The sequence below is a fragment of the Teleopsis dalmanni genome, chromosome X (assembly GCF_002237135.1).
Source record: "Teleopsis dalmanni isolate 2A chromosome X, ASM223713v2, whole genome shotgun sequence".
NCBI lineage: Eukaryota > Metazoa > Arthropoda > Insecta > Diptera > Diopsidae > Teleopsis > Teleopsis dalmanni.
Window position 1 is genome coordinate 100,406,975 of NC_051848.1, and position 11,153 is coordinate 100,418,127.

Consider the following 11,153-nt stretch of genomic DNA (forward strand, 5'->3'; position numbering starts at 1 on the left):
ATTTCAATATCCGTAAAAGTTTTTATTCAAAAGTAATAAATACTTTCCAGAAGAAAAATGTTTCATTTGTTATAAAAATTGTTACAGGAGCCGATTTCTTTAATGGCAGAAAAACTTTAAGCTTAGTTGGCCTGACTTCAATATGTGAATATATTATAACTTATAATCTGTCCAAAACTTAGAACTCATAAAAGACTCATCGTACTCTATTTATCAGTGAATCGGCTGGATATTTTTAAAAGTTGTTTCTAAAAAAATTACTCCTTTTGAATAGGTATGACTTAGAATTACAAAAACTAGGAAAGATGTTAAGGGATTAATTAAACTTCATTCTATTTTTTTAAAAACAGGAACAGAAATAGAAATGGCATTTGTTATTATGTGTACTAAGTTATGGTAATGTAATAATTGACCCAGAACTATTTTCCAAAAGAGGTAAATATAGTTTAGAAAAGACAATTACTGACAAGGTCTGAATTATTGGTAGTGTTTTTCAGACTAATTGGTGAACATTTTTTTTGTTGTTAAAGAATAAAAATTAAGAAAAAGAAATCACAATTTCATTTCACATTAGTTTTTATTTTTTTAATCCATATTTCGACTTTAGTCTAAAGCCAACATCAGGAAACTGAACAATATATTAAAATACTAATCAACATACTAATACGCAATGGTGTACAAAAACATAAATGTATACCATTTATTATCCTATTTATTATATTTATTGAAATATTAAATAAAGAATCAAAATATTTATTTATTCACAACTATAACAAATGTATTTTATTTTAAAATAATAATAATATTGACCCAAAAGTCCACAAAAAAACTTTCAAATAAATTTATTATTTAGTTTTCAAATTTTTAAGAAAATAACTTAATTATATCTTAACGAAAAGTCATTTCTAAACATTAAATAATGACAAATTTCAGAGATCTGTGAAAAACTAAATCTATTAATCTATTGACTAATTTTAATACTCGTAAAAGTTTTTATTCAAAAGTAATAAATACTTTCCAGAAGAAAAATGTTTCATTTGTTATAAAAATTGTTACAGGAGCCGATTTCTTTAATGGAAGAAAAACTTGAAGCTTACTTCAATATGTGAATATAATATAACTTATAATCTGTCCAAAACTTAGAACTCATAAAAGACTCATCGTACTCTATTTATCAGTGAATCGGCTGGATATTTTTTAAAAGTTGTTTTTAAAAAAATTACCCTTTGAATAGGTTATGATCTTAGAATTACAAAAAAGGAAAATGTTAAGGATTAATTAAACTTCATTCTATTGCCTTTAAAACCAGGAAAGGAACAGGCATAGAAGATGGCATTTGTTCATCTATGTGTACAAAGTTTATGGTATGTAATACGTTGACCCCCAGTCTCGTATCTCAACCAGTGGTTAAATATACGTTTAGAAATTGACAATTCCTGACAAGCTCTGAATTATTGGTAGTGTTTTCAAGGCAATTGGGGTGAACATTTTTTTTTGTTTTTTAAAGAATAAAATTAAAGAAAACGAAAATTTCACAATTAATTTGCAGAATAGTTTTGATTTTTGTTTAATCCATATTTCGACTTTAGTCTAAAGCCAATATCAGGAAACTGAACAATATATTAAAATACTAATCAACATACTAATACGCAATGGTATACAAAAACATAAATGTATACATATATACATCCATTTATTATTCTATTTATTATATTTATTGAAATATTAAATAAAAGATCAAAATATTTATTTATTCACAACTATAACATATGTATTTTATTTTAAAATAATAATAATATTGACCCAAAAGTCCACAAAAAAACTTTCAAATATATTTATTATTTAGTTTTCAAATTTTTAAGAAAATAGCTTAATTATATCTTAACGAAAAGTCATTTCTAAACATTAAATAATGACAAATTTCAGAGATCTGTAAAAAACTAAATCTATTAATCTATTGACTAATTTCAATATTCGTAAAAGTTTTTATTCAAAAGTAATAAATACTTTCCAGAAGAAAAATGTTTCATTTGTTATAAAAATTGTTACAGGATTTACAGCCGATTTCTTTAATGGCAGAAAAACTTTAAGCTTAGTTGGCCTGACTTCAATATGTGTATATATTATAACTTATAATCTGTCCAAAACTTAGAACTCATAAAAGACTCATCGTACTCTATTTATCAGTGAATCGGCTGGATATTTTTAAAAGTTGTTTCTAAAAAAATTACTCCTTTTGAATAGGTATGACTTAGAATTACAAAAACTAGGAAAGATGTTAAGGGATTAATTAAACTTCATTCTATTCCTTTAAAAACAGGAACAGGAACAGAAATAGAAATGGCATTTGTTATTATGTGTACAAAGTTATGGTAATGTAATAGTTGACCCAGTACTGTTTTCCAAAAGAGGTAAATATAGTTTAGAAAAGACAATTACTGACAAGCTTTGAATTATTGGTAGTGTTTTTCAGGCTAATTGGTGAACATTTTTTTTGTTGTTAAAGAATAAAAATTAAGAAAAAGAAATCATAATTTAATTTCACATTAGTTTTTATTTTTTTAATCCATATTTCGACTTTAGTCTAAAGCCAATATCAGGAAACTGAACAATATATTAAAATACTAATCAACATACTAATACGCAATGGTATACAAAAACATAAATGTATACATATATAAATCCATTTATTATTCTATTTATTATATTTATTGAAATATTAAATAAATGATCAAAATATTTATTTATTCACAACTATAACAAATGTATTTTATTTTAAAATAATAATAATATTGACCCAAAAGTCCACAAAAAAACTTTCAAATAAATTTATTATTTAGTTTTCAAATTTTTAAGAAAATAGCTTAATTATATCTTAACGAAAAGTCATTTCTAAACATTAAATAATGACAAATTTCAGAGATCTGTAAAAAACTAAATCTATTAATCTATTGACTAATTTCAATACTCGTAAAAGTTTTTATTCAAAGTAATAAATACTTTCCAGAAGAAAAATGTTTCATTTGTTATAAAAATTGTTACAGGATTTACAGCCGATTTCTTTAATGGCAGAAAAACTTTAAGCTTAGTTGGCCTGACTTCAATATGTGAATATATTATTACTTTTAATCTGTCCAAAACTTAGAACTCATAAAAGACTCATCGTACTCTATTTATCAGTGAATCGGCTGGATATTTTTAAAAGTTGTTTCTAAAAAAATTACTCCTTTTGAATAGGTATGACTTAGAATTACAAAAACTAGGAAAGATGTTAAGGGATTAATTAAACTTCATTCTATTCTTTCAAAAACAGGAACAGAAATAGAAATGGCATTTGTTATTATGTGTACAAAGTTATGGTAATGTAATAGTTGACCCAGTACTGTTTTCCAAAAGAGGTAAATATAGTTTAGAAAAGACAATTACTGACAAGGTCTGAATTATTGGTAGTGTTTTTCAGACTAATTGGTGAACATTTTTTTGTTGTTAAAGAATAAAAATTAAGAAAAAGAAATCACAATTTCATTTCACATTAGTTTTTATTTTTTTAATCCATATTTCGACTTTAGTCTAAAGCCAACATCAGGAAACTGAACAATATATTAAAATACTAATCAACATACTAGTACGCAATGGTGTACAAAAACATAAATGTATACATATATACATCCATTTATTATTCTATTTATTATATTTATTGAAATATTAAATAAAGGATCAAAATATTTATTTATTCACAACTATAACAAAGGTATTTTATTTTAAAATAATAATAATATTGACCCAAAAGTCCACAAAAAACTTTCAAATAAATTTATTATTTATTTTTCAAATTTTTAAGAAAATAACTTAATTATATCTTAACGAAAAGTCATTTCTAAACATTAAATAATGACAAATTTCAGAGATCTGTAAAAAACTAAATCTATTAATCTATTGACTAATTTCAATATCCGTAAAAGTTTTTATTCAAAAGTAATAAATACTTTCCAGAAGAAAAATGTTTCATTTGTTATAAAAATTGTTACAGGAGCCGATTTCTTTAATGGCAGAAAAACTTTAAGCTTAGTTGGCCTGACTTCAATATGTGAATATATTATAACTTATAATCTGTCCAAAACTTAGAACTCATAAAAGACTCATCGTACTCTATTTATCAGTGAATCGGCTGGATATTTTTAAAAGTTGTTTCTAAAAAAATTACTCCTTTTGAATAGGTATGACTTAGAATTACAAAAACTAGGAAAGATGTTAAGGGATTAATTAAACTTCATTCTATTTTTTTAAAAACAGGAACAGAAATAGAAATGGCATTTGTTATTATGTGTACATAAGTTATGGTAATGTAATAATTGACCCAGAACTATTTTCCAAAAGAGGTAAATATAGTTTAGAAAAGACAATTACTGACAAGGTCTGAATTATTGGTAGTGTTTTTCAGACTAATTGGTGAACATTTTTTTTGTTGTTAAAGAATAAAAATTAAGAAAAAGAAATCACAATTTCATTTCACATTAGTTTTTATTTTTTTAATCCATATTTCGACTTTAGTCTAAAGCCAACATCAGGAAACTGAACAATATATTAAAATACTAATCAACATACTAATACGCAATGGTGTACAAAAACATAAATGTATACCCATTTATTATCCTATTTATTATATTTATTGAAATATTAAATAAAGAATCAAAATATTTATTTATTCACAACTATAACAAATGTATTTTATTTTAAAATAATAATAATATTGACCCAAAAGTCCACAAAAAAACTTTCAAATAAATTTATTATTTAGTTTTCAAATTTTTAAGAAAATAACTTAATTATATCTTAACGAAAAGTCATTTCTAAACATTAAATAATGACAAATTTCAGAGATCTGTGAAAAACTAAATCTATTAATCTATTGACTAATTTTAATACTCGTAAAAGTTTTTATTCAAAAGTAATAAATACTTTCCAGAAGAAAAATGTTTCATTTGTTATAAAAATTGTTACAGGAGCCGATTTCTTTAATGGCAGAAAAACTTGAAGCTTAGTTGGCCTGACTTCAATATGTGAATATATTATAACTTATAATCTGTCCAAAACTTAGAACTCATAAAAGACTCATCGTACTCTATTTATCAGTGAATCGGCTGGATATTTTTAAAAGTTGTTTCTAAAAAAATTACTCCTTTTGAATAGGTATGACTTAGAATTACAAAAACTAGGAAAGATGTTAAGGGATTAATTAAACTTCATTCTATTCCTTTAAAAACAGGAACAGGAACAGAAATAGAAATGGCATTTGTTATTATGTGTACAAAGTTATGGTAATGTAATAGTTGACCCAGTACTGTTTTCCAAAAGAGGTAAATATAGTTTAGAAAAGACAATTACTGACAAGGTCTGAATTATTGGTAGTGTTTTTCAGGCTAATTGGTGAACATTTTTTTTGTTGTTAAAGAATAAAAATTAAGAAAAAGAAATCACAATTTCATTTCACATTAGTTTTTATTTTTTTAATCCATATTTCGACTTTAGTCTAAAGCCAACATCAGGAAACTGAACAATATATTAAAATACTAATCAACATACTAATACGCAATGGTGTACAAAAACATAAATGTATACATATATACATCCATTTATTATTCTATTTATTATATTTATTGAAATATTAAATAAAGGATCAAAATATTTATTTATTCACAACTATAACAAATGTATTTTATTTTAAAATAATAATAATATTGACCCAAAAGTCCACAAAAAAACTTTCAAATAAATTTATTATTTAGTTTTCAAATTTTTAAGAAAATAACTTAATTATATCTTAACGAAAAGTCATTTCTAAACATTAAATAATGACAAATTTCAGAGATCTGTAAAAAACTAAATCTATTAATCTATTGACTAATTTCAATATCCGTAAAAGTTTTTATTCAAAAGTAATAAATACTTTCCAGAAGAAAAATGTTTCATTTGTTATAAAAATTGTTACAGGAGCCGATTTCTTTAATGGCAGAAAAACTTTAAGCTTAGTTGGCCTGACTTCAATATGTGAATATATTATAACTTATAATCTGTCCAAAACTTAGAACTCATAAAAGACTCATCGTACTCTATTTATCAGTGAATCGGCTGGATATTTTTAAAAGTTGTTTTTAAAAAAATTACTCCTTTTGAATAGGTATGACTTAGAATTACAAAAACTAGGAAAGATGTTAAGGGATTAATTAAACTTCATTCTATTCCTTTAAAAACAGGAAAAACAGGAACAGAAATAGAAATGGCATTTGTTATTATGTGTACAAAGTTATGGTAATGTAATAATTGACCCAGTACTGTTTTCCAAAAGAGGTAAATATAGTTTAGAAAAGACAATTACTGACAAGGTCTGAATTATTGGTAGTGTTTTTCAGACTAATTGGTGAACATTTTTTTTGTTGTTAAAGAATAAAAATTAAGAAAAAGAAATCACAATTTCATTTCACATTAGTTTTTATTTTTTTAATCCATATTTCGACTTTAGTCTAAAGCCAACATCAGGAAACTGAACAATATATTAAAATACTAATCAACATACTAATACGCAATGGTGTACAAAAACATAAATGTATACATATATACATCCATTTATTATCCTATTTATTATATTTATTGAAATATTAAATAAAGGATCAAAATATTTATTTATTCACAACTATAACAAATGTATTTTATTTTAAAATAATAATAATATTGACCCAAAAGTCCACAAAAAAACTTTCAAATAAATTTATTATTTAGTTTTCAAATTTTTAAGAAAATAACTTAATTATATCTTAACGAAAAGTCATTTCTAAACATTAAATAATGACAAATTTCAGAGATCTGTGAAAAACTAAATCTATTAATCTATTGACTAATTTTAATACTCGTAAAAGTTTTTATTCAAAAGTAATAAATACTTTCCAGAAGAAAAATGTTTCATTTGTTATAAAAATTGTTACAGGAGCCGATTTCTTTAATGGAAGAAAAACTTGAAGCTTACTTCAATATGTGAATATAATATAACTTATAATCTGTCCAAAACTTAGAACTCATAAAAGACTCATCGTACTCTATTTATCAGTGAATCGGCTGGATATTTTTAAAAGTTGTTTCTAAAAAAATTACTCCTTTTGAATAGGTATGACTTAGAATTACAAAAACTAGGAAAGATGTTAAGGGATTAATTAAACTTCATTCTATTCCTTTAAAAACAGGAACAGGAACAGAAATAGAAATGGCATTTGTTATTATGTGTACAAAGTTATGGTAATGTAATAATTGACCCAGAACTATTTTCCAAAAGAGGTAAATATAGTTTAGAAATGACAATTACTGACAAGGTCTGAATTATTGGTAGTGTTTTTCAGACTAATTGGTGAACATTTTTTTTGTTGTTAAAGAATAAAAATTAAGAAAAAGAAATCACAATTTAATTTCACATTAGTTTTTATTTTTTTAATCCATATTTCGACTTTAGTCTAAAGCCAATATCAGGAAACTGAACAATATATTAAAATACTAATCAACATACTAATACGCAATGGTGTACAAAAACATAAATGTATACATATATACATCCATTTATTATTCTATTTATTATATTTATTGAAATATTAAATAAAGGATCAAAATATTTATTTATTCACAACTATAACAAATGTATTTTATTTTAAAATAATAATAATATTGACCCAAAAGTCCACAAAAAAACTTTCAAATAAATTTATTATTTAGTTTTCAAATTTTTAAGAAAATAGCTTAATTATATCTTAACGAAAAGTCATTTCTAAACATTAAATAATGACAAATTTCAGAGATCTGTAAAAAACTAAATCTATTAATCTATTGACTAATTTCAATACTCGTAAAAGTTTTTATTCAAAAGTAATAAATACTTTCCAGAAGAAAAATGTTTCATTTGTTATAAAAATTGTTACAGGATTTACAGCCGATTTCTTTAATGGCAGAAAAACTTGAAGCTTAGTTGGCCTGACTTCAATATGTGAATATATTATAACTTATAATCTGTCCAAAACTTAGAACTCATAAAAGACTCATCGTACTCTATTTATCAGTGAATAGGCTGGATATTTTTAAAGTTGTTTTTAAAAAAATTACTCCTTTTGAATAGGTATGACTTAGATTTACAAAAACTAGGAAAGATGTTAAAGGATTAATTAAACTTCATTCTATTCCTTTAAAAACAGGAACAGGAACAGAAATAGAAATGGCATTTGTTATTATGTGTACAAAGTTATGGTAATGTAATAGTTGACCCAGTACTGTTTTCCAAAAGAGGTAAATATAGTTTAGAAAAGACAATTACTGACAAGCTCTGAATTATTGGTAGTGTTTTTCAGGCTAATTGGTGAACATTTTTTTTGTTGTTAAAGAATAAAAATTAAGAAAAAGAAATCACAATTTAATTTCACATTAGTTTTTATTTTTTTAATCCATATTTCGACTTTAGTCTAAAGCCAATATCAGGAAACTGAACAATATATTAAAATACTAATCAACATACTAATACGCAATGGTATACAAAAACATAAATGTATACATATATACATCCATTTATTATTCTATTTATTATATTTATTGAAATATTAAATAAAAGATCAAAATATTTATTTATTCACAACTATAACATATGTATTTTATTTTAAAATAATAATAATATTGACCCAAAAGTCCACAAAAAAACTTTCAAATAAATTTATTATTTAGTTTTCAAATTTTTAAGAAAATAGCTTAATTATATCTTAACGAAAAGTCATTTCTAAACATTAAATAATGACAAATTTCAGAGATCTGTAAAAAACTAAATCTATTAATCTATTGACTAATTTCAATATCCGTAAAAGTTTTTATTCAAAAGTAATAAATACTTTCCAGAAGAAAAATGTTTCATTTGTTATAAAAATTGTTACAGGAGCCGATTTCTTTAATGGCAGAAAAACTTTAAGCTTAGTTGGCCTGACTTCAATATGTGAATATAATATAACTTATAATCTGTCCAAAACTTAGAACTCATAAAAGACTCATCGTACTCTATTTATCAGTGAATAGGCTGGATATTTTTAAAAGTTGTTTCTAAAAAAATTACTCCTTTTGAATAGGTATGACTTAGAATTACAAAAACTAGGAAAGATGTTAAAGGATTAATTAAACATCATTCTATTCCTTTAAAAACAGGAACAGGAACAGAAATAGAAATGGCATTTGTTATTATGTGTACAAAGTTATGGTAATGTAATAGTTGACCCAGTACTGTTTTCCAAAAGAGGTAAATATAGTTTAGAAAAGACAATTACTGACAAGGTCTGAATTATTGGTAGTGTTTTTCAGACTAATTGGTGAACATTTTTTTTGTTGTTAAAGAATAAAAATTAAGAAAAAGAAATCACAATTTCATTTCACATTAGTTTTTATTTTTTTAATCCATATTTCGACTTTAGTCTAAAGCCAACATCAGGAAACTGAACAATATATTAAAATACTAATCAACATACTAATACGCAATGGTGTACAAAAACATAAATGTATACATATATACATCCATTTATTATTCTATTTATTATATTTATTGAAATATTAAATAAAGGATCAAAATATTTATTTATTCACAACTATAACAAATGTATTTTATTTTAAAATAATAATAATATTGACCCAAAAGTCCACAAAAAAACTTTCAAATAAATTTATTATTTAGTTTTCAAATTTTTAAGAAAATAACTTAATTATATCTTAACGAAAAGTCATTTCTAAAGATTAAATAATGACAAATTTCAGAGATCTGTAAAAAACTAAATCTATTAATCTATTGACTAATTTCAATACTCGTAAAAGTTTTTATTCAAAAGTAATAAATACTTTCCAGAAGAAAAATGTTTCATTTGTTATAAAAATTGTTACAGGAGCCGATTTCTTTAATGGCAGAAAAACTTGAAGCTTAGTTGGCCTGACTTCAATATGTGAATATATTATAACTTATAATCTGTCCAAAACTTAGAACTCATAAAAGACTCATCGTACTCTATTTATCAGTGAATCGGCTGGATATTTTTAAAAGTTGTTTCTAAAAAAATTACTCCTTTTGAATAGGTATGACTTAGAATTACAAAAACTAGGAAAGATGTTAAGGGATTAATTAAACTTCATTCTATTCCTTTAAAAACAGGAACAGGAACAGAAATAGAAATGGCATTTGTTATTATGTGTACAAAGTTATGGTAATGTAATAGTTGACCCAGTACTGTTTTCCAAAAGAGGTAAATATAGTTTAGAAATGACAATTACTGACAAGCTCTGAATTATTGGTAGTGTTTTTCAGACTAATTGGTGAACATTTTTTTTGTTGTTAAAGAATAAAAATTAAGAAAAAGAAATCACAATTTCATTTCACATTAGTTTTTATTTTTTTAATCCATATTTCGACTTTAGTCTAAAGCCAACATCAGGAAACTGAACAATATATTAAAATACTAATCAACATACTAATACGCAATGGTGTACAAAAACATAAATGTATACATATATACATCCATTTATTATTCTATTTATTATATTTATTGAAATATTAAATAAAGGATCAAAATATTTATTTATTCACAACTATAACAAATGTATTTTATTTTAAAATAATAATAATATTGACCCAAAAGTCCACAAAAAAACTTTCAAATAAATTTATTATTTAGTTTTCAAATTTTTAAGAAAATAACTTAATTATATCTTAACGAAAAGTCATTTCTAAAGATTAAATAATGACAAATTTCAGAGATCTGTAAAAAACTAAATCTATTAATCTATTGACTAATTTCAATACTCGTAAAAGTTTTTATTCAAAAGTAATAAATACTTTCCAGAAGAAAAATGTTTCATTTGTTATAAAAATTGTTACAGGAGCCGATTTCTTTAATGGCAGAAAAACTTGAAGCTTAGTTCTACTTATATGTGAATATATTATTACTTTTAATCTGTCCAAAAGTTAGAACTCATAAAAGACTCATCGTACTCTATTTATCAGTGAATCGGCTGGATATTTTTAAAAGTTGTTTCTAAAAAAATTACTCCTTTTGAATAGGTATGACTTAGAATTACAAAAACTAGGAAAGATGTTAAGGGAT